Source organism: Zophobas morio, unplaced genomic scaffold (genome assembly GCF_036711695.1).
Source record: "Zophobas morio isolate AGI-343-1 ecotype UQ-CSIRO unplaced genomic scaffold, CSIRO_AGI_Zmor_V1 ptg000017l, whole genome shotgun sequence".
NCBI lineage: Eukaryota > Metazoa > Arthropoda > Insecta > Coleoptera > Tenebrionidae > Zophobas > Zophobas morio.
This window is the reverse complement of record NW_026972122.1, coordinates 12,454,783-12,477,818: the sequence shown is the minus strand read 5'-3', so window position 1 is coordinate 12,477,818 and position 23,036 is coordinate 12,454,783. Positions and strand designations below refer to the sequence as shown.

The window sequence follows — 23,036 nt, the reverse complement described above, 5'->3', positions numbered from 1 at the left end:
TGAATGAATAATGAATTGTAGATTCGTTTACAATTCTTGAAAAAATTCCTCTTTATATTTTTACCTACAGTTCTTATTCTAACAATCCTTAGCCTATATATTAAAGTTTATTACAAAATTATCACTCCTTCATGGTGCAGTTTTACTTTTGCCACTCAGTATATTTACGTGGTGTCGTAGGGTTAAAGTTTTAAAAGTTACCTGAAACACGCATGTGTTGATATTGTCCAGATCAGCTAGCGGTATTAAACCCATTTCTTAAAACTCGCGGTTGGAAACGTGATTCCACCGAAGATATATTTTGTGGAGATCCGAAATTACAACGCCATGTTGCTGTATTAAATTCGATCAAGGTGTCCCCGCTACTCACCGTAAAACACACCTTACTTCAACTGGGGGATTGCAGCGGTGAAACAAATTCCCGCGTACTGGTGATAACATATGGCATCATTGGGTCTTAGTGGCAGTATTATGATATTATTTTATCAAGTTTGTTTTGCATTCAAAACTACGTGAAATTGAATTAAAATATTTATTAAAGCTAAACAGGGCAATGGACCGTTTTAAAACGCTCTTCTTGAGGCTTGCTATCAAAACTTTTAATAGGCTTGTAACGTTTTTTGTATTGCCTCATCTACTGCAGGCACGTCAATTTTCTTTTTTTTTAACGGTGGACTTTGGACTGGGTCACTCCCAAACATTTCGTCAGTCTTTGTGCCAGTGCTACTGCTAGCCTGGGAGTACTACAACACAAAAATTTTACTTTGTGTATCACTATGGTATTGAAGTGATCTTCCTTTTACGTCCCTTTATAAACTCTCCTAAGAACAGCAGAGTTTCGTACCACTACGCCTTATTATAATAATAATATTAATAGTTTATTGTGTAACAGAACAATGTTCCAATAGAGACAAATAAAATAAGAAAATTATCGAAGTCTTCTACTTCATCAGTGCTATTGCTAGACTTCCCCATTTTTTAAAATTAATTTTTGCTTGCTCATGGGTGAATTGTGAGCGCACTTTGGTATTTTTTTTTTCACTTCCTCCACTGTGAGTAGTGGACACAAATTCTTTAATTCCTCACAAATTTTGCATAGGGCATCGTGTCTAGCATGTTTATTACTATAAAATTTGTGTTTTGTATTGTACAAACAAGGATTCTGTTTGTACATCGCTATAGTTTTTCACTCATAGCACGCGACCATTCCACCTAAAATTTACATATGTATTATAAATTATAAGTACCTATTTTACAATGGTTTTACCTGATTTTCCATTATAGCAATATAATTACTTCTTTTAAATGAAATTTAAGAGCAAACAAATAACGTAAACGAACAAACACAGCGAACAGTATAATGAATCAGCTGACAATAGTGACAAATCGGTGTAGGTAACCTCAAATATATATCGCGAACCGGTCAGAATTACAATATTATAGCGCCAAATTTAAACGTTTTTGTACAAAATTCCCAAGCTATTCACAAGAAATGGGTACCGTCGTGTTCCTTGGCATATAAATGTTTAAGAAATCGCTTAGGATTTCGCTTGGGAGTATTTTCTTAAGAAAAATCACATAGTGTAAACAACTGAATTTTTGCTTAGGAATTATCATAAGAACTTTCTTAAGGAATTTATTCTCCTTGCTTACAATAGAAACATTTAATGTTAGCAGTATCGCTACCATCAAAAGTGAAGTAGGATTCGTCATCGATGATTATTTCAATAGTATTTGAGGGGGAAAAAGCGGATTCATAAAGATGCCTTAATTTTCATTTTTGTTCCAACTTTTGTTTTTTTGAATATTTGGGGGCGGATTTTCGCGTTGCAAGTTTGACATTATTCTCCTTTAATATGTTGCTGACATACTTTTTGTCGATTTTAAATTTCCGTCTAAGTAACGATGTGTCTTGCCATTGGCCCGTTTTGTAGGCGGCAATTATAAATAATAATAATAATCAATGCATAAAATTTCATAAGGAGCTTTGGTTCACTCAGAGATATGTATTTACATACCTATCTATGCGTTTACTAACTTGTGTAGCTGGTTCAGTGAGCCGAAACTCGTTTATTGATAACAATATATACACAATATCTCAGGGGTTAACAAGTTATTGCACACAGAATAATCCGTAAACACAAAAGTCGTTGCACATGAAAATAGTCCTTAAACACAAGAAAATAATCCTTGAGCACGAAAACACGAAAATAGTCCTTGAACACGAAAAGCCTTTTGCACACCGACACTAACGCGATTCGTTGACCCGGTGGGACCCCTCTGGATGCTTAACCCGTCCAAGAAGCTGTTCACTCCCGACCACCAAGGATGCAAGGCGATGCTGGGATGAACAAAATGCTATCGAGCTTTAGATTACTCTAGCATGAACTTCTTGTTGTTTTCAGATAATTCCAAGAGCTTCTTTATTGGGTAGACGGGCGAAAGTGGTGCGAGGGTGTTGGCCGACAGCGCTGCCTTGGGGTGAATTCAGGTAGTGCCTGAGAGTAAATGGTACTGCCTGGGGGGATGTCTGATTCGTGGGTGCGCTAGAGGGCGCTATGAGTATTGTTCTTATCGCCGGGATGAAAACAGGCAACTAGCGGGGTGCGCAATGCAGGAATGCGCGAGAGGGCGCAGGAGTTATCATTCGTGTTGTCGGGTGAAAACAGACAGCTGGGGTGCCAGATGTGTGGGCGTGCCAAAAGGAGCGGTTGAACCGAACTTTGTTACACTTGTTAATATCCAAGATACTTTGTCAGTCTTCGAAAATAGTACATCAAATGCAAAAATGTGCAAGTAAATTGTAATTTGAATATATTTTCGAACCCGCTGTACAATAAAAGAAAAAAAAAAGTAAAATTTTCAAAACTTTATTTACATACATAATACATATGTTCAAGTTACAATACAATCATTATTGAATAAAATAAAGCTTGGTAAACTTACTTCTTAACCTACAATTTATTTGTGTCTGATTTATTTTTCGAGCTTCATGGTGTAATCTCGTGTTTATACACGTACCTGCGATAACTTTAATTAATTCATTTTATGATTATCAAAAAAATCTTGATTTAAAATACGTATGATGTACATTCATGACTTCGCAGGAAAATACTTTCTTGCAAATATGTTTTCTAAATAATTGAATCACAAAATATTCAGAAATGTTTTCTGTTTTGAAGAACAGATCGTCTTTTTTTCTAATGGTTTCAATTGTTTTGCAATTGAAAGTTACATTTTGACTAGGTGATATTAATCCACCTGTATTAACATTGATTGTGAGCTGTCGGCAAACCATTGTAGCTTACGTATATTCCAATACATACTTTTCGCAACTTTTTTTACCACAAATCCCGCAATATATTCAACCACATGATTTTTGTATTCTAAAAGCATATTATTCAATGAGCAATAATCGTGCTCTTCTTCTGACAATATTATATCCTTTATATTGTTTATTAAAGAACTTTTGGACACAATTCTTGTTACTATTTTTTGTTTCCTTGATCTGGTTCCCGAACTAATAATTTTCTATAGGCACACTGAAATTGAAAGGAAGAAGGATTGTTGTTTCCATCGCGACGTCTAATGCAACTAAAAATTTCTAAATGATCCTGACTTACAAGTTTTATATATATTTTAAATAATTATTACCGATTAAGTCTCGATATAAATGCGAAACTGTAGTTATACAAATAATAAATCCTAAAAATCTTGTTTTCTACTTGAGTGAACTAATAAATTTCCATATGTGTCTTTTAACTGTGACATATTCAATTCACTCTTTGTTTTTCTCCTCAATTTTTTTAAAATTTTATTTATTTTTATCACAAAAACAAATTCACCAAAAAAATGCATATAACTGGGAGGTTAGTTTGACAGTTAACTGGCACTGCGCTACCGCTACTAGTTATCGTTAATCGTTATCAGACACCAACGTTGCATTATAAATCGAACCATCTGATTGGGTTACCATTATACCTGCTATAGAAAAAGAGTGAGGTATAAACGTACAGTGTACATCTTGGCCCTAAACGTATGCCCACAATAACACTAAAAGTGTTTTTTACTGTATTCCGTCGAGTCAAGACATTTTGTCTGACGAATTCGTCACTATCTGATCTTCTGATTCTGGACTAAAGTCGTAAAGAGTTTTTCTTTTTGTGAGTGTATCATCCCAGACATGTAGGGTCCCGAATGCTGTCATTTGAAACAAAATCGGAATAAGCTTGAGCCTCAGGGTCCTCAATTACAGACGATTGTCCAGTGAGATGACTTTTTCTTAGAAGCTAATTTTGTTCTTCACATTGAGTAAGATCGACGTGTTGATTTTGACGTGGGTTTAGAGATCTTTTCGTCCTTTTCGTCCGTGACACCTCCCACATCTGAATCATATGCTTGTTCGTCAATAGGATCCAGAAAATCGAAAACTTGATCGGGATTCATGGAAGATAATTGTTGCCTAACGTTCTGAAATAAAAGAATGATGATGTGGGAATTGGGTTATGTTTATTTGTTTGTTAATTTTATCTCAGTGCAGAAAGTGGTCTGTCTGCAGCAAATGACAAGTTGGCAGTCGTAGTTAAAATCCTTACGGAAAAGTGTGCCAAGACTTACCGAGCACACTCTAATTGTTCAACTCATCATCGTTCGTCGATAACTACCTTTGCCGTAATTTCCCATTGCGTCGATAAGGTCCCTCAATAAATTTAACCAAATTTCAAAATCGGATGTGCATGATTTTGCTTTGGTACCAGTTTTAATAATTTCAGGTCTGAATCGTTCAGTTTTTGAACATATATTGCTGGAACTCTCCGCCAAATTTTCTTATTTAGCTTTCTGGATCTGGATCGAGGTTGTAAATATAAAGAAAGTTAATGTTTGTTATTGATATATTCCGTCTGACTTATAGTCCCTCTTAGATTCGTAATTTAAACGAATATTTTGAAATTGTAAATAGCTGGGAAGTTATTCTGCTCTATATGGATAAGGCTGTGGCTTACCAGCAGCTGATGAATACTTCCTAGTAATCTTACGTGAATGTAAATTGTTAATTAGTTTATTTTTACAACAGTTATTGGCTAGCTCCTTGGTTTTTAGCAGGTGAAGTTAGTGCCTTGTTAGATGAACTATGTTCTACTGGAAACTTACGCAAATCAACAGATTACCTCAGTGGTCGTTGCAGAACACAACTAAGTTGGTTAATCGTGTTTGACTCATCGTGCTTCGTAAATATGATTTCATTAATCTTAATTTACAAAAAGATCTTTCTGCTGATGAAGAAGTCGCTGGAAGTGTTAAAAACAGAATAAACGCAGCGCAAATATCTGGTAAACTACCCGTTAAAAAATTATTGTTTATACATACGCTAGTTTTTTGACGGGATCTTGTGTAGCCTCCACATTTCTGAGATCTTTCCCAGACAAAATTCTGTTAACATTTTTAAAGTATTTAAATACTACCAAATTAATCGTGGTGTTAACAAAAACGTCTTTAGCAGAAGTATGCTTATCGCAAAACAGACCTTCAGAAGGCCAAAAATTACCACTATCTTCCACATATTTAAATAAAACAGTTTTTAAATTATAAACTAAAATATTCACTGGTAACATTGTATGTAAAATGGTTACTAGATGCTTAAAATGAAATACGAACAATGTAGAGGGATGCAAAAGATGACTATTTTTGTATTGTCGGGCAAGAATGAGACCATGTTGTCTATGTTGGGAATCTGTGTCCATAAGGGCCAAACATTGCTGACAATTTTTGGTATATTTTTTTATTTTTTTTACTACGTATCCGGCAACATAGTTGGCAACTTCTGCGCCAAAAGTAGATGATTTACTTACTTCAAAAGGAATACAACTACTGGTATATTTGGTATTGTGACGTTAACATTATTTGCAGCAACAAGATTACCCAAATTTGTAAAGGCGTCCTCAGACTCCTCTTCTTCGCAGTTGAAAGTAACATAGTGCGGGGAGAGGAAGTTGTTTATAAGCAGAGCTTTAAAAGAAGCAATAAAGGCAGCATAAATAGAATTGATATTTCTTCCACCATAAGAACGAATATCTCCAAAAAGTTCTCGAGGGGATCCTGATTAAAGTTTCTTGGTGTAAGATATTTAAAACCTTTTCCTCGTAACTTACGCCAAATGTATTCGAGGTTATGGATGGAAAAAATCCAGTTGGTTAGGGGAGGAGGGAAAATTTGACAGTCTGATTTGTGTGGGGACACAGAAAGTGCTAATTGATAGAACAGGAATGGTTTCACTATGCCAAAAGGAAATATGTTGCGAACTGGGTTCAATTGCACCCGTCGCGGAATATAAGTCCGAGAACTACCATTTACGGTATCAAATAACTTATTATAAAAGTTTAATACATCTGGCGTCGGGATGGCTTCTACTTCAATATATTGAGGATGGTCAGATGGTAGGTCTCTACACAAACTCGCAAACAGCTGCCACTCGCAGGCTGAAAACTTCGCAATTCACCTTCATTTCGCGGATTTTGTCGGGGTACACGTGTTCTGCTATCAATTTTTGACAAATTTTCAATGCAGTTTCTTATAAATCACTTTCGTATAGATGGGTAATATGCGACCGCTTGACCCCTTTTTCTACATCGTTTTGAACAAAATGTAAATTTTTATTCAGCATATTATTTCTGATGCCTTTCAGAAGGTAAGGAAAATCATACTTCGATGTCGTCTATTAAAAACCCTCTATATGTATTTTCCTCACCTGCAAAGAATAACTCGTTGGTCTCCTCCAATAAATAATTTATAGCTGCTCTATTGGTGCTCCCCTGATCACGTATTGTCCCAACAACGTGAAAACCTGCCGTGTGAACAGCACTAATCTTTTCTTTAATGCACTTGATCAAGTCTGAAGTACATGTGCTGCTCTTACAAAAATAAAAACTAAGGACGTAATTTAAATTCATCTGTTCTTTTTCTGAGGTAGCAGCTGTTTTAAGACTATTGAATATGTGCTCATTAATTCCACACACTTTATTTTATTTAAAAGAGTGGTTATTGTTTTTTTATGGCAAACCTTCCACCTACGGGGCTTTTTGTTGCATCCGTATTTGAGACAACATGGAATTATATGTTGTTTCATTTAACAACTTTCTTAATCCTATTTGAAGCTTCTTCTGTACTGTGCATTTACTTATTTTTTTTGCGTCATTTTCCCGTTTTGTTAATGCTCTATTTTTTCTTTGTAAATATTGAATTCGCAAATACAATTTTTTTGGCATTTGGAGACAGCTTATTCATCTTCCTAAAGCTCAATTGTTTAAGCAAACTTCGACGCTTTGTTTTTTGTTCTGTAATAAAAATGATCAAATCAGTTTCTGTTCATATGTACAAGATTTATATCTTTACAATATACAATACAAGAAGATACAATAGTGTATCACAAATGAGAGCAATTCGATGAATTCATATCACTTACTATGTAGTATGCGTTTCTGTTGGGATATGAAGGGCTTGTCTTAGCGCTGGTGTCACGTTCACATTACCCTCGTCCGAAAAAGGTACCACACTTTCTTCACCAAATAATTATGCTCCAATCTTATATTCACATATGTATTGTCTTCCCAGTTTGAAATGGTTTTTATGATAGGTCCGTTATGTCGAAGTTGATGCTGAGGAAAATGGAGTAAAATAAGAAAGTGATCGGTGTCTTATAGGGCCGTACTTTGTTATTCAACTCATATTATCCGTCGTGGGGTAATAATGAGGTGATAATGTTTATTATCTTGTCATAAAAACCACTTTAAACTGAGAGTACTTTACAAGTGTTTACTTAAGTACACGGGAATTTCAAAGTGGTTACTCGTAATTTTGCGATAAGTATTTTTTATGGATCTTCGAGCACTAAAGAGCACAATATGATTCTATACATATCTTTGTCGCTGCCGTTACATTTGTACTGATACTGGCGTCGTTTCTTGTATTGTTCCATAAGTTTTCAATGTCCAAGGTCATTGTATTAAGTTTCCTCCCCCGGGAGTTAATGTTGACGTCAAGCTGTGAGATCGAGGGGATTCGTGACAGTACACCTGCGTATCCGTTTTTATCACCCTTCACACTTCGAATGTCGCTGTGCTTTCATTGCATCGGCTTTGATTTGCTTGAATTCCTGGATTAGTTCAAGTTTCAGAACTACCTCATCGAATGCGCCATAGTCATCGTCGTTTGAAAAAAACATGGCAGTTCATTAATATGGCGTCGCTTACTAGTTTTAATACAATATTCATGATAAGTACATCCTAATATATTAAAAATTTGCGCCGCACCTTCTCGAGCATGCATATTTGGTAGTTATAATAGGGGGACCAAGCAAGTGAACAATATTCGAGCCTAGATCTAACTAGGGAATTAAATAATGTTATTAGTGGTAACGTATTTGTAAACTCTTTGCATATTATTCCTGAGAATAAAGCCCAACATTACATTTGCTTTCTGTAAAATAAAAGCCACATGCTCCTTAAAACTAAGCTTATCATCATAGTGTACACCAAGATCTTTAATAGATGTAGTTCGTTGAAGAAGATAATTTCCAAGATGATAATCGAACTGGGGAAAACTATGTAACAATGTGAAGCTGAGAACTTTACATTTATTTTTATTTAATTCCAGATTATTCAAACACCACCACTCTTCAAGCCTAGTTAGATCACTTTGTAGTTTAACACAGTCGTCAACGGTATCTACCTTATTTAGGATTTTAATGTCATCCGCGAAGATATAAATTTGGGAATATCAAATATCATTTATGTACATTATAAAGAATAAGAGTCCAAGTATAAATCCTTGTGGAACCCCGGAAGTTGAGATATATGACTCAGATTGAAAGCCATTGTATAAAACAAAATTTTCACGGTGTGATAAGTGATAAGTATTAATAAAACGAGCACGTGTTGATTTGTGTTTATTAAGCCACTCACAAATTCATGTCTTACCTATTTGACTGTCTGTCTCTAAGAGGACGAGTCCTTGCAAGAAACATTAGTACCTACGCTATGCGCAGTCGCGTTCCATAACATCTTATTATTAACGTACTTCCTACTTAACCTACTGTACAATTAATCTACGCCTTAATTAATACATTACAATAAGTAAGAGACGAACAGATTTATTAAGGAATCAGATAGTCCAAAAAGAGACATCTTAAGGAGTAAAATATGGTGGTTCATTTTGTCAAAGGCTTTTGACATATCAGTGTATACAACCACTAGCATGTAATACCAAGAGTATTCTTCTAAATACAACTGTTCAGATTCCATCGAGTATCTACGAAAAGCTGTAGAATTTATAGCAAATCTGGAGGATAATGTTTGCAAAATAACTGCATACCGTTTCAGTAGATTGACATTTATGCCGGTTATTCGTGCAGTCTTCATAATTTTGAAAAAATCGACGAATCGTGTTACCGTCGTTTGTGGTCCCACTACCTCCGGGTTTAACTTGATCCACTAGCAGATCCATTTCGTTTCTAAACTGCTGTTGTATTTCTTGTTTTTTTGCTGTCAATTTCGTTTGATCTTTTAGCGCTTGCTATTTTTTAAATTCAAGACGGTAAGATATGTGTAGAAAACATTCAAAAAAACGGATCCAGGCATGGAGTGTTGATAGACCAAATCTGTATGTAGTCACATCACTCGTTTTTTTTTATAATTTCGTTCAGACAATTCATTTCCGTTGGCTTCGCTCCACAAACGTAACAAATTTGGGCTGAAGACGTCGATGTTAGAGTATTACATATTTTACCACCGATCATTGTATACGTGATATGGATCGTTCTGTTATTACCTCTAAGACGGTTGGTTGAAGTTTCTCTGTTTGTTTTTTTTTTTTTTATATAATTGACTTCTTTCTGGGATAAGCTGGTTGTCTCCTTTTTGTACTGTATCTTGCTTGGTGTACAATATATAACCAATGACGGTCACGAATTCTGCCACATAACAGTTGCTTTTGCTTTCGTAATCTAAACATACCCGTCAGCAGAAATTAATAATATACGATTTTAATAAACATTAAAACTAATTTTTCTTAAAATATTTATTTACGAAGCAAGTCATGTATGGAAACAACAATGTGAGGAAAATGAACAACGGACTCGTCCTAATTGCACCGATCTTCCGTGACAATTTCACTTGATTCGAAGGCTCGTTGGAAGGCACCTGGACCTTTTGTAGCTACGAATAAAAGGCGCTGGGGTTTCTTGCACCAACAAACAACACCAACAGTGACAAAAGGCGGCGAGGTGTTACAATTTCGGTGGTTAACGAACGACAACAACTTCCGTTACTTATATTTTTTTGAATTTTCTTCTAGAGGGCGGCTTTCCTGTGTGAGTAGGGATTATCGGAGGGTGGTAGTCAAGGGTAGGCAGCAAGGGGGTGGACGGGAATTGCTGCTTGCCTAACTCCCCGCAACCATAAATATATGTACGAAACAATATTTCTTAGGTAATAAGGAGCAGCGAGACAACTTTTATGGGTTATTTTTAATTTTAATTAAACCTGTGTATTGATTTATAATTTATAAGCTAATAATGATACATCCAAAGCAATAAAACTGCAAGTAATATAAATTTTAAAATAGAATATTTTTATTGTGGGATGTACTTTCGCGAAAAAAAGACGTATCTCTAAAAGTTGTGTCATACTGGCACTGCACCCCTATTTATTCAAAATATTTACTGTATAGAAATATGAATTTTAAAATGATTTTGAAAAGTTGCAGTTTTGGACTTTTAGCCAAGATTTCCCAACTTTGACCCACTGTGCATTGTACCGACTGGCTATAGTCGTCCCGTCGACACGGCTCATGGGTTTATTTTGTAACAATATTCTATATGGCTATTGAGCAGTTCTATAGTAAGAATATTCTCTTACTAGTTTGTCAACATTGTCAACTGCTCCTTTAGTGGCATTATAATCTTGTATCATATGTGAGTTTTTTCCATATTCTGCAGATACTCTATCCTCAGAATGCTGAGTTGATAATGTACATTTTTTTTGTATATATGGTACCATTGTGATATCTTTTATAAACGCAAACATTGACGAATTTACTGGACGTGAAATAATAAGAAGCTGTAAAGCTGTGTCTTTCTTACTTTTGCGAACAGTACCCAATAATCTTAATTGTTTTTTCAACAAAAAGTTTTGCCAATGAAACGCTCGTTCTCCATGGTAACTCCACGCCAGCTACCATAATATGGTGCTACTAAAACCTTTATAACCCGCATTCCTTCATCTCTTTTTCTTTCTTAACAAAGAGATCGACCACAATATGCAGGGTTGACCATTTAGAATGGAAGCCTTTGTTTATAAAAAAAAAAAACGTTAAAAAACAATCTTGTCTTTTTTCATATTGATAATGATTTATTTTAATTTAAGGAAATATGTTCCAACTACTCTTTGAAGACGATATCGCGGCCACTTTTGATGCTCGTTTTTCGGCGTTTTCCATCACGGTCAAGGTTCCTGTCAATATGGCGGCAATTTCACGGTGTATGTTAGTTTTTAATTGAGCTAGAGTCCTTGGTTTGTTGGCGTAAACTTTATATTTTAAATAACCCCACAAACAATACTCTGGTGACGTTAAATCGGGTGATCTGGGTGGCCAATCAAAATCTCCATTTTTCGAAATCAGTCTCTCTGGGAACAATGATCGCAATAAGTTGATTGTTGGTCGAGCTGTGCGGCATGTGGTGCCGTCTTGTTGTAACCAGTAACGCTCACCATTGACGCTTACGGTAGCAACTCAAACGATGCATGCGCAGAAAGTAATTAAGTAAATGTCACCAATATCTTCAATGGCAGATAAAATGGTTGCTAAATCCAGATGAGTATGTATTTTTATACAGAACAATTTTCTAAATGTTTTCTTAAATTGTTTGGTGTAGGGTTATAACAATTGCCGCTTTGTTGACGAATCACCCAAAAAAAAAATCTTAACAAGATCTTGGTAAAAACGTCTCATAATCAGTGCTGTCTGTAGATCTCCATAAAGTTGAGCCTTATTTGCCAACACTTTGGTGATTTTATTTATATAGTATACCTTTAAAAATATTTTTGTATGATTCCTCTTGGATATTGATTTTTCCAGTAGAATTGATTATGTGAAATAAATTATTTACGTCACTAAGACATTGTATTGTGAGCATTGCTGTTTCGGGTAAAACAGTGATGGCAACTTCGGTTTTCATTCCAAAAACAACTTTGTTACTAAACAATTGAGTAGCCAGTTTTACTTTCATTTTTACAAATGGACGTGTTAATTTTGCTGCGAATCGTGTATTACGTTGAGAGTCACGTTAAAAAAAACTCTTGGACGAATTTACTGTCCACGATTTCGCCAGTAGGCAAACACAAATAAATACTTTTAAAAATTATTTCGCAACGCCGGTAGTAAATGACAGGCATCGAAAATATAATGCTAATTGCAAAAAAAGGATTCTCAGGTATTACGCCTAACATATTTGCCATGGCTCAAGATCAGAAATAAATGTATGAATTGTCAACCCCATTTTTTTGTTTTTTTATTTACTGTGCTAAACAAAACATTTGGTGGTGTGTACAAAAACGTACCGTAACGGCTGCTTCCAAATATCAGATATAATTATACATCGGGCCATAATTATTCGAAGAGCAGTGTCGTCAGGCAGAAATTCTTTTCTTTCAAGTTCAACTTGATGGAAGCCAATGCTATTATTATCACTGGCGATGCTGGAAAATAAACTTGCTTTAATGCTCATCTCAACAGCACATGTTTCAACTGCTTCTGACATTTTTTTGATTTTAATTTTCAATATATCAAACACCGCATCGTTCAAACCTGGATTGATGTGAAATTTTTCAGTCATACGTTGCAGGGTCCTAACAGGAGGTAACAGAAAAGTGATTTGTAAAAGTCTATACGCCATTGGAGACAAGAAAATATTAATCTAGATCATGTAACCGTAATAACATAACATTCATGTAGTAATTTCTCCCATGATTATCTTTTCTCATTATTTCTCCGAATACGTATATTTTATACATTGAAATTCCACAATAGAGAATACAGAAACAACGTAGGAAACAGAGGAAATTAATCATATTATCATTATCACATTTATAAAGCATTTGTTTACTTATCAATGTTTCCCAAATTTTATAGAATTACACATATATTTACCGTCCATCCCTCTTCATTTTCTAACATCGTCTCAATCATATTATCCACATTCACTCTTTTTCCCACTTCCACTTCGCATTCTTCTCTTACTCCCGCCCATCTATCACAATCAAAAATCGCATGCTCTACGTCTTCTTCCACTCCTTCCGCGCAATACCAGCAAGCTGAGCATTCAGTCTTACGTACCTATCCTTTTCAGATAGGCCCCAAAACTCCTGTGACCAGCGAGCACTTGGGAGGTGTAGTGATTAATCTCCCCGTGCTCTCTGCTGATCCATTCCGTGAGGTTCGGGATTAGCCGCCTTGTCCACGCTTGCATTAATTCCTCTCTCGCCTTCCTCTTACATGCTACTGAGGGAGCCGAACTCGACTCCCTCACCCTTTCAGTCTTTCTCCTCTTCCATTCCCGAAGACGCTCTTCCTCCAGCAGGTCCAACGGAGGGACCCCAGCCAGCACGCACAGCGCCTCCCCGGACACCGTGCGATTCGCACAACATACTCGCAGAAGGATGTTTCTCTGACACTCAGAAGCATCTGTCGATACTTCTGTATGCGCTATTCATCGATCCACGCTTCCGTCACATACAACAAAGTCCCATGGACGACATTGCATAACACCCCTCTTTTACTTTTTGCCTTCCGTACCATACGTTCCACTTGCTCGGCCACCCTGAGGTTTCGTTTAAATTCCACCCCAAGGTACCTCACCGCTTCCCGGGTCTCGATCGCTTTACCTTCCATACACTCATTTCACGTATCGTCCTCCTCCTTACCAAGAGCACCGGACCTGACATAACCTGACCTGACCTGACCTAACCTAACCTGACCTGACCTGACCTTTCTTTTACAATTTGAAACCATGAGATCATATTCTAGTACGAGTATGTACAGAAAGTTATCACTATCCAAAATTCCATTTTTACCTGGAGAAGGTACTTGGTACCATAACACGTGTTGTAGTATTACACAATAATAGTATATTAAAGTACTAGTTTCATAAGGCAAATATTGAGGCACGAATCCAAGTGTATAGAACGAGCGGCGGAGCCGCGAGTTATATAGAGGATGAGTGCCACAATGGCCTTATGAACGAGTAATTTATACTATTTTTCCTGCCGCGCACGTTTTTTCAAAAATTTAATTGAAATTTGCCTTTTTTTCAATCTGGGGAATTTTGTCGTGGTTGGTGATGGGTTGGTCTGAACTAACCACGAAATATTTGAGGTTCAAATTTTCACAACAACAACTGTAATTCGAATCACTTCGAGTTTTTGTAAGTTAAAATTGCTTAAAATGTCTTGTGAAGAAGTTAGTGAAGTCCTTGCGCCTCCAGAAATACGGGAAAAAAAAAAGCTTTGACACCTGTACAATGATTTGCCGGTTCAGTTCCTTGGCACTTTTGCTGTGCCATTTCTACAAACGTTCCAGCTTCGCCATCATTTTGGGAGTCGTCGTGTGTTTTAACTTCAAATTCGTTTTCAGCTGTTTGGTCAGACTCTTCTAGATTTTGGTTAGTTACCAAACTTGGGGCAAACATATGATCTGGAAAAACATTACGGTTCAATGGAAAAATTCTCGTTTTTTGAAATCTGGATGTTGCGTTAGCAACAGTTGCAGCTTTGCCATAAGCAGTTGAAAATAATCTAGCAACTTAAAATTGGGTAACAACACGCCCGGGGTTATTTTTCAACCACTTTGACACTTCTTGATTATAATATGTGGTCCAAAGAAAGTAACGTCAAGGGGTTGCATTTTGTGTGTGCAGTGCGGTGATAGACATAGGAGAACAATTATATTTTCTTTAGTATTTTAAAGCTGAATAATTTTTATGGCTACTGTGTCTATCCAATATTACTAAAACTCTGTTGTTAATGGAGGCATGTGAATGCACTATGGAGTGCTTTAACCATTTCAGAAAAGCTTCTCCGCTCATCCATCCTGATTCTTGACAGAGTGCTAAATCCCGGTGGGTGCATCATCGACGAGTTTAAACTTCTTTCTTACAAACATAAGGGCTGGGGGATAAATGTACCCACTGCACTCATGTGACAAACAATCCTTGAATGTGTGCTTCTTTCGGCACTAGTTATATACCAACCTGTTTTTTGCCTTCGGTACCAAAAACTTTTAGTGGTTTTTGTACTGTAGATAATGCAGACTCATCGTGTTGTATATGTTGTTAGCAGTAATAGAATATTGTGTATGAAGCTCCTGTAATTGTGAAAAAAACTTAGATATTTGTGCCTTATTAAAAGGTATTTCAGGATTCCTTTTGCGGAAACCCTGTGGTCAGTCGTAACCACCTTTTTTTTTCAATACGAAAAAATTTGGGCGGGATGTTATTTACTTCAACAAATTCATAAGCAACTCTTAACTCGCCAGTTCAGTACTATTTGGCCCCAAAGATTCTCTATTGGATTCAGATCCGGTGATTTGGATGGTCATCGAAGTGAAGTTACTTCGAACCAATCTAGAACTATATTAGCTCTGTGTATTGACGAATTGTCCTGAACGAGAACAATTTCGGTAACATCCTCCTCGGGGTAGATTGTTCTTCCCGTAGGAAGAAAAACATCCTTCAGAAGCCCAACATACGCACGGGCATTAAAACAAGGCGGTGTAATTTGTGTAAGTTCGCCCGGCCCATCTTTAGACATCCACCCCCAATACCCTAATGAAACTCTACCACTGGAGTTATTTTCTCGCACATGCTGTCTCTCATACCGAGTACTGTTTGGCCTCCACACGATTCTAAGAGGTGTGTCGCTGGAAGAACAAAACACCTTTTCGTCGGTAAATATGGTGGAAGACCAATCCCGATGTAAATTATCTTGGCAAAAAATTAAACGAGCTCTTGCTTGTTCCTCTGTTAAACTAATTTTTTTGGCGGGTGTATTAGTATGAAGCCCATCTTCATGAAGACGCCGTCGCACAGTCTTGGCACTACATTCCAATCCCAAATGTTCTTTAATTGATGTAGAATTGGTAAATGGAGTTCCTCTTGCCAAAGTTCTAATGTTGATATCTAGACACCATGTTAAACAATGATGATGTTAGAAAAGATCGTCAACCACCCCTATTTAGTATGGTGTCCTGTTGTTTCCACTGATGTTCTTAAAAATTTTCAAGTTTTGTATATTTGTATGTTCCTGACTGTTCTTTAATTGAAGTTTTTTTTTAATATCTAATACAGCACTTTTTCTTGCAATTCAGCTGTTTCAATTTAGAGTTGCAACAATTTGGCTGAATCTTCAGCTTCCTTGGTCTGCTGTTGTAGCTTATTCTGCAAAATTTTTAACTAGTTTTGCCACTTCCGCTCGTGTAACTGCCATATCTTCATATTTCCGGGCAACCGATTCGGTGGCAGACAATGCTGGTCTTCTACGGTTAACCCAACTTTCTTTATTCTGGGTATTGACCTTATGTTGGTCTACTTTTAAACGCGAATTTAACGGAGTCTTGAGTAGTTCCGCTGTTCGATTTCCCCAATTATTATTTTCGACTGCAGTTTCCTGATCCTAGTATAAAAAAAAGCAGGTTATAAATTGTAATATACATTTAGAGTACAATTACATTTGTGGTGACAATCAAAATTTCTTCCTCTTCGTCTCATCCTATTGGAGCACCCGGAGATGGTACAAGTTGATAGGGTTCCCTAGCCTCTGTAAGATCTCCATCACCATCATGAACGTTGGTTAGTCCAAAAACACTTTTTTTGCTCAAAATACTTAGTGTCGCTTCAAATATGGGGTCGCCACATCTACTTGTAGATGGACCCCCACTAGTTTTATATAAATTGCAGCGATCTGCTGCGGCCTGCTTTCTTGTGTTTTTTTAAATATTTTCATATAATTTTTTTAAATTTTCGTCGGTTCTTTGAACCAAGGCCGCGGTGGAAGCGTTAAACTGTACCATTATGTTCTTCCAGCACAAGTCTTTTTCTCGCCATGTCACCTCGTCTGTTTTTTTGCACTCTAAAATATTTTTATGTTTTTCTGCCAGCTGCAAAAGTAGGAACTTTTCTTCTTTGCTGAAATTAGGTGCACGGTTCTTTTTTCTGCCATTTTTCACTAATAATCTGTTAACAAAGCAATAATTCCATAATCATGAATACGCGCTTCCAAACACTTTTATTAGAAAATTCCTTTTTTAGGTATTTACTTTACAATAAATAGGTATAACAAAAAGTTTATTTTGATCCCAAAAGCATAGACCACTAGAGTAGCTACTAATAAAAACAACACCACCACGCGACTGCAAAATATAACGGCTAACTATTGTTTACACAACAAGGCTATTGCTTTACAGTTGAAGGTTATGTTAGATATACTGCTATCTATCAAAATACTGTCAGAAACGACTACTGCAAAGGCGCTTTTACGGAAATAGTGGTTAGCGTAACGCTTTGTCAAGGCGATAGTGGTGCAATGCTCATAGATCTTAAGCCCGGTTTACACGAAAGCCAAGTTTAGTTAAACCAAAACTTTAAGCCAAACTAGTGCAAACGCGCATAAGATACTTATCAGAATCTAGAATCCGGACATGTAGGTACCAACAGAATAATCCCTTGTTTAAATCATTGTTACGATCACGGGCCGCAATTATTCTTAATAACTAGAGAAAATACTAACGAAACCTATATGTCGCCCAAACAATATTTCAGGTACTTAATTAAGTACTCAGAAACGTATTGTTGTTCTTGTAAATTTGGTAAATCCTACACAGTTTCAACGGTTTTTTGATAAAATGACAACACAATGTTTGTGGAAATATACCATTCTACATTTTGCAAAACGTAATATTCTACTCACCATTATTAAAATAGATTAATGTTTGAAACTGTAAATGGGCATCAAACTCTACCTCAGATAGGGTCACAGTCTGAAAATAGTTTGACGTGTAACAGAAAAGGACTCAACATTATTAATGTTCAGCAGATTGTGAAAGTTAACATTCTGCAATTATGAGTACTCGCTTTTCTTGCTTCTTTTTCTTCTAACACACCTTTCATTGGGTTGAAGTGACAATCTCTGAACGCTCTTTCCTGCCAGTTCCTCTTTTTGGAGCGGATGAACTAGAAGACGTAGAAAGAATGGGTGCTATTTCGGAGGACACTTTTTCTGACAGGCTAGGTTCTGGAGTGGTTTCTTCTTGTAATAACTCAATTTGCAAGCTTGAACTTGGTTGAATGGGATCAGTTAGTCGTCTCTGTAAATCCTCTCAATTTTGATGAGGTCCAGAAGTGTCAATACAAACTGTAATATTTTTTGCAGGCAAAAAATCTTCATTTGTAAAAACGTCATCATCTACAGGAAAGATTCCGGTAGTTTGAAAGCCTTCCTGTACCTTCTCCAGAGTAGTCACTCTAGCAAAGGCTTTATTAAAAATGTCTGCCACTTCGTTGGGAGTTATTTTTTCTCTCGGATGATTCTTTAAATATTTATCACATTCATTGTGATATGCAGTTTTTAATGGGCCATAGAACGAGACGTTTAAAGGCTAAATCCCATGAGAGGTGTGTGGCGGAATAGTTAGCAAGACTATGGCGTTTTCTTTGCAATAATTGTAGTGGCTTACGTGGTTGTCTAAAATCAAAAGAACTGAATCCTCTTTCGAAACTTTAACAAAAGTCTTAAAATGATTTAACCAGTCAAGAAACAATGTCTCGTTGATCCAACCGTTATCAGAGCAACAATACATTCCTTCTGGTGGGCCATTTTTTTTTTTTGTTAAGGAGATACATATTCTTTTTCGAGCAAATATAAACATAGGCGGAACATACATTCCTTTTTGCCCTTTCCACAACTGGCAGCATAGCCAACTCTTGTTTGGTCCTTTTACGCATTAATTTTGCTCGGTTGTGATACCTGTCTCATCTGCATTAAATATTTGTGCTGCAGAGAAATGGTAATTTTCCATAACTTTATTTAAATTCTTAAAAAAAATTGACACTGCATCTTTGTTGAAAGCTTTTATTCGATTGAGGCTGATACCTTCAGGTCTTCGCAATGAAATTTGAGAATTTCTTTTAAGAAAACCCTCTAACCATGCTCTGCCCGGGGCTTCATTCAAAAAATTAATATTGTTTCTGATGGCATATCTAAAGGCACATTATTTTATTTCAAATGGGGTCATTCCGTAGTTGATCTAGGTATTCCAAAACGTCTTGAAACCGTCCTTAAAGGGGGACCATTATCAATTTCCAGTAATGCCGCTTTTAGGTTTTCCTCAGACCAGGAACCTCTCTGAGTTTTTTGTTTATATATATTTACCTTGCATCTGTCAAATGAAATATTAAAACCATAGTATCACCTGCATTACCAACAATTGGTACCTACTGCTCATTGAGTCACCCATTTTGGTAAACTTCTTCGATATATTTTTAAGTATAATCTACTTTTTATGTACAATTTAACAATTTTTTCCAGAATATTGTGACACAATGGAATGTCTCCTAACAAAGGATACTTTGTAGAAATTAACGTGAAAAAATTGATAAAACTAAGATTATTTTTTATAATATCATTTTCAAATGATCTAAATTCTATTTCTACATTATATATGCAATTATATACAGCTCCACAGGGATACATTAAATTATTGTTTTCTTTGTATTCCTTGAATTTCGTAAACATATTCAATTCCGTAACATCACTAGAATTCGTGATAACACTAGAAAGGCACGCCTCGGAGGTCTTGCGGTTGCATTCCATTTTAAAAATAATGCTTCCAAGTAAATAAAATATAGATGCTTTCAGATGGTCCCTTAAAGTGAAATTTGACACAAATGCATCTTCATCCAATTCTAATATAAACCCCTCGTCTGTGCTCTTATTTGCCAGTTCGTAGTCTTTACAGTATTAATCAGATGGTGTGAATGATCTTCGTAAGCGGACCGCTTTAAATTGGTTTCGAATTGCGACAAACAAACTAGTCGTAGAGAAACTCTTAAAAAATGAGCGTTAGGTACCGACTGCCTTGACCTTAATGACGAAATTGCGTTATCCAAAGCATCTTGGGTCAAGCGGCCTAAGAAGAGGTATTTAAAGTTTTTTTCCAAATAAATTTCTTGGAAATCCAACGCAGTTTGCGTTGCTAAAATAATGTCGGTTTGAAAGATTTTAAAAATGCAATATTTTCGTTGTAGTTTTCTTTGTTGTTTAAGGATAAAGCTAATCCCCCATAACAACTGGTGCGTTGTTTTCAAAAACCATGCAGTTGTTCGGTGCTTGTCTTGAATTTTATTTGTCGCTATACAATATAAAAGTCCTGCGGCTACGTCATTGTTTATTAATGCAGCACTTAAACGTACGTACATTCATTCAAAATGACTCGGATTCAGTACATTATCTTTTAATCTTGGACACAACTTGATGACATCATTAGAGTCGATCTCAAATAATCTTCTATCTAGTGACTTTACTTTCGCTAAATGTTGTGTTACACAGAAGAAATTAGGCGACCGGTATTCCCACCTTCTCCCTAGACATGTAGAAAAAACCATGGCCAGCAAAGATGATAGAATGCAGGGTCAAACACTGAGTGAAGTAAATGAACAAAAAAGTGTTGGAAAAAGTCAATCATTCCATGTTGTTTGCAGGAGTCAGAAAAATATGAGAATATGATTTTGCTTACTGCAGATGTAAACTTGAAGAACAAAGCTCATTTTAATAATATTTCAGTATGTTCCCATACGGGCATAATGCCTTCAGTCTTACAAAAATACAAGCTATGATGCAAACAATGACCAGTCTATGTACTATGGTAATTTAATAATTAAGTGTGCTGAAAACGCATATGGTTCCGCTTGCACTAAAATGCCAATCTGTCAGCCCACACCAAAGTCATTGCAAGAGTGTGTATCAAGATTCACAAAGTACTGGTTTCCAGTATTTCAAGAAGTTTTGATGAAATAGTTTAAAAAGTCAGATTGTGAAAGTTAATATTTTGCAAATATGAGTAAGGAGTACTGTATTCCCATACAAGACGGTTCGAGAAAATTAATATTAAGGAGGAAATCATCAAAAGGAATCTTAACTTTTTCCTATTAAGTATGAACCCTGAAAACTAAAATAAAATGTGAACCTTGAAAAATGAAAGTACCCAGTGCTATTGTTACGAAATTATGAATCCAGAAAAATAACATGAAAAAAGAAAATCACTGTATGCGGTGTTCTATAACAATAAGTAGGTACCAAATTTGAAGAAATTTTTGAACAATATTATATTGTCCGGGAACATCAGTTCTTGCTGGCCATTCTTTCCGAGTGCATTGTTCACTGTCGGCCCAACTGTACCAAAGACACAAGTAACAAGAAAATTTAGTGTAACCCCCTTGTAATCCAACTAAAAATCCTATCATGTTAAACTCACCGCACATGTACCAGTTGTATTCAACGTATTTAATTTTTTCTAACACAGTTTTAACATTTTCATATGTTTCTTTTAAGTGAATAGAATAAGCCACCGGAATTGAAGGGGTAATTCGTTTGAATTGTGTAATAACACAGCTTTCAGACTGTGTGTAGAACTGTCAATAAAAAGTCTCCATTGTTCAGGGACACGGGAAATACCTATATTTTCAAACAAACCAGTTACGTCTGTACAGTAACAGAGATTGTTGTTAGAAGTTGCATAAAAAGATCAAAAATTTAGGTGTCCTTTTCTGTAAGACGTTATCGTAACGGTCGGCTGCAAAAGATTCCATTCTTTTAATCGCGACGCTAAGAGCTCCGATTTTCATTTATTTAGTAAGACCTAAACCTCTGACTAGATCATCTAAGTCATTTTGATTTAACCCTTTCAGTCATGCATTTTTATTAGTTGATATAAAATTTTTTTTTTTTGCACAGACGATGTATTATTTTTTTAAAGATTTTTCATGTAAATATCAAGTGACTTTTTGTCATACTTTTTGAAAAAAATCATGTCCACTGTAGTGGACATTGTGACTCAATTGTAGTAACACATCAGTCAAACATTGGTGTTTTATTTAAACTCAAACATTACTTTTCATGATACAATTTAAAACAATTCTGATTTTTTTGTATACATAAATGTACCGTACATTTAACACAAAATACATACGTTTTCCGTTTGCAATTAGGATATTTACACCGAGAAGCAAAACTCTTTTGATCCATATCTGGCAAATGGCCAATATTATCCTGGCGTACTTCAATCACGGGTACGTGTTCTTTTTTTACAATTTTTTTTGGAGGTAACGTATGTTGAAGTGAATCTCTTGAAGATAGACTTGACGAAGGTCTTGGTGACGATGTCGGAGACGTGCTTTGAGATAAAGAGGGTCTTCCTCGTTTTTTTGGCGTTTTGTTTGCATATATCAAACTTTCAGCGACATATGCTCTAAAATGGATTAGATCTAAAATTTCTTTTTTTTTTTTTCTTTCTTTGATGTTAAATCATGTGTTTGCATAAAGTTTGCTATTCTTTGTTTTTTCGATAATTCTTGTAAAATGGTAGGTTGAGGCTGTACTGTTCGATGTTCAAAAAAAGGAGTTTCATTATTGTCTTCTTCCGAGCTTCCTGATGATTGAAAAACAACCAAATTTTCTACATTAGATTTAAGTTATGAGAAAGATTTTTGATAAAAAAAACAAAGTTCATATACCATCTGGGGGCACAGGGCCTTCACTTTCCCAACCATCTGACTGGTCATCACTTAGGCATTCAAGGTCCGACAAGTCACCTTCAATCAACTCTACAAGTTCTGCATGACTTAGTGCTTTTTTACCAGCCATTCTAAATATTTTTAAGCAAAAAATAACGTTGTAATTAATAAATTTTAATAAAAGTTGGGTTGTGTTTTTACCTTT

At 35.9% G+C, this 23,036-nt stretch overlaps 1 protein-coding gene across 3 annotated transcripts in view; it reads left to right on the top strand.

Annotated features, from left to right (window-relative positions):
• The window catches only part of LOC135130432 (uncharacterized), a 115,725-nt gene that overhangs the window by 12,527 nt on the left and 80,162 nt on the right, over positions 1–23,036 (top strand). The window lies entirely within an intron of this gene.